The following is a 2,374-nucleotide window of genomic DNA, read 5'->3' as shown; positions in this document are numbered from 1 at the left end:
TAGTTGCATGAGTTGACACACTATGGTATGTTGGTTTTATGTATGTAACAAAATGATTCAACAAATATACATTATGCTACAATCACCCCAAGTGTAGCTACCATCTGTTTTCTGATCAACACACTCCAATAGTTCTGTATTTTACTTAAGGTTTAAGCCAAAATCCTATCTATGATCTACAATTTTGTACATAACCTACCACCTTATGTCATGTACTTAACTTCATCTCCTAATATTCTCTTTGCTTTGTTTCAGCACATTTGAATCTACCCACATTGGCATCCTTGTTATTATTACTTGAATATTCTAAGCACACCCATGCATTAAGGTCTTTGTCTTGTTGTATATGTATGAAAGCCTTTTTTCACCCCTACCCCCTCCACATATCTACAGGACAAAATATTTTACTTCTTCCATGTCTTTATTTGAATGTCACCTGACTCACCAACCCATCTACTCCACTTACACACCACATTGTTAGTCTTCTTTATGCTTACATTTTTAAAATTTTTTCCATAGTACTTATCACCTTCTGACACTTGTGTAATTTGCTTTTAAGGTTTATTGTTTGCTGTCTATCACCTGCCACTATAATATAATCTCCACGAGAGCAAGGGCCTTTATTTTATTCACCAATATATTACTGATGCTTAGAAAAATGTTTGGCATATATTAGCCAATAAAGTAACATTTTTTAAGCAGATGACAAATGGGTAGAAAAATGTATAATTGAAAGGATAGAAAATAGAAGAGAGCAGTGCTAGATGGGAATTGGCTCTGTAATGTGAGGAACTAAAGGAAATTTCTTATCTTTCACTGGGTACTATCACCTTCCTTTCCCTGTTTCTCTCTATGTATAAGTTCCATAATCCATTCAATGATATTTTGCATCTTTAAGTATACAGATCTTGCACTTATTTTGTTAAAGTTTATTCCTAAATATTTTATTATCTTGATCCTATTATAAATGTAATTATTTGCTTAATTTTGTTTTCATACTGTTTATTGTTATTGTTTAGAAATACATTTTTTATATTCATCTTATATCCTGCAGCATTGGTGAAATTGCTTACTAGGTCTAAATTTTTTTTTTATGGATTACCAAGGATTTCCTATATATAAAATGATGTCCTAGTGAGTAGAGATTGGTTTACTTCTTTTTTCAATATCAATACCTTTTATTTTATTTTGTTGCCTATTGCCCTGGCTAGAACTTATATTACAGTGTTGAGTAGCAGAGGTAAAATTGAACATTTTTAACTTGTTCTTTCTAAAATTTTTTTAACGTTTATTTTTATTTTTGAGACAGAGAGAGACAGAGCATGAACGGGGGAGGGTCAGAGAGAGGGAGACACAGAATCTGAAACAGGCTCCAGGCTCTGAGCTGTCAGCACACAGCCCGACTCAGGGCTTGAACTCACGGACCACGAGATCATGACCTGAGCCGAAGTCGGCCGCTTAACCTACTGAACCACCAAGGCGCCCCAACTTGTTGTCGATCTTAGGTGGAAAGCTTTCAGTCTTTCATCGTTAAGTATAATGCTAGCTGTGGGTTTTTCATAGATTTCGTGTATCAAATTGAAGAAGTTCCCTTCTATTCTGAGTTGATTTTTTTTTCATGAAAGTCTGTTCAATTATGTCAAATACTTTTCTGCATCTAGTAGGATGAGCATGCAGTTTTTGCCTTTTATTTTATTAATATGGTGTTTTACGTTAATTATTAAATGTCATGTCAACCTTACTTTCCTGGGCTAAATCTCACTTGATCATGTTGTATAGTCTTTTTATATGTTGCTGGATTTGGTTTGCTGCTATTTTTATGCGTATGTTAATTACAAATATTAGTCTCTAGTTTTTCTTTCTTGTAATATCTTCATATGGGTTTGGTATCTGGCTAATGCTGGTCTCATAGAATTAGTTGGGAAATGTTTCCTCCTCTTAACATTTTTTAAAAGTTTGAGATTTGGATTAGTTTGCTAATTCTTTAAATGTTTGGAGGGGTTACCAGGGAACTAATCTGGGTTTAGGCTTTTTTGTTGGTAGCTTTTTTTGATTACTAATTCAATCTCATTACTTATTATAGGTGTGTTCAGATGTTCTATTTCTTCTGGAGTCAGTTTTAGTAGTTTGTATATTTCTAATAATTGGTTCAGTTCATCAAAGTTAACTAATTTATTGGCATACAATTGCTCATTGTATTCCTTTATAAGGTCTTACATTTTATACGTTCGGTAGTAATATCCTTACTTTCATTTCTGATTCTAGTAATTTGAGCTTTCCTTCTTGCTCTCTTTTCTCTTGGCCAGTTTAGCTAAAAATGTGTCAATTTGATCAATCTTTCCAAAATATAATTTTTTTCATTGATTTTATCTAT

The sequence above is a fragment of the Lynx canadensis genome, chromosome X (genome assembly GCF_007474595.2).
Source record: "Lynx canadensis isolate LIC74 chromosome X, mLynCan4.pri.v2, whole genome shotgun sequence".
In the NCBI taxonomy this organism is placed as follows: Eukaryota; Metazoa; Chordata; class Mammalia; order Carnivora; family Felidae; genus Lynx; species Lynx canadensis.
The sequence above is the reverse complement of the archived record's forward strand: the minus strand, read 5'-3'. Positions refer to the sequence as shown.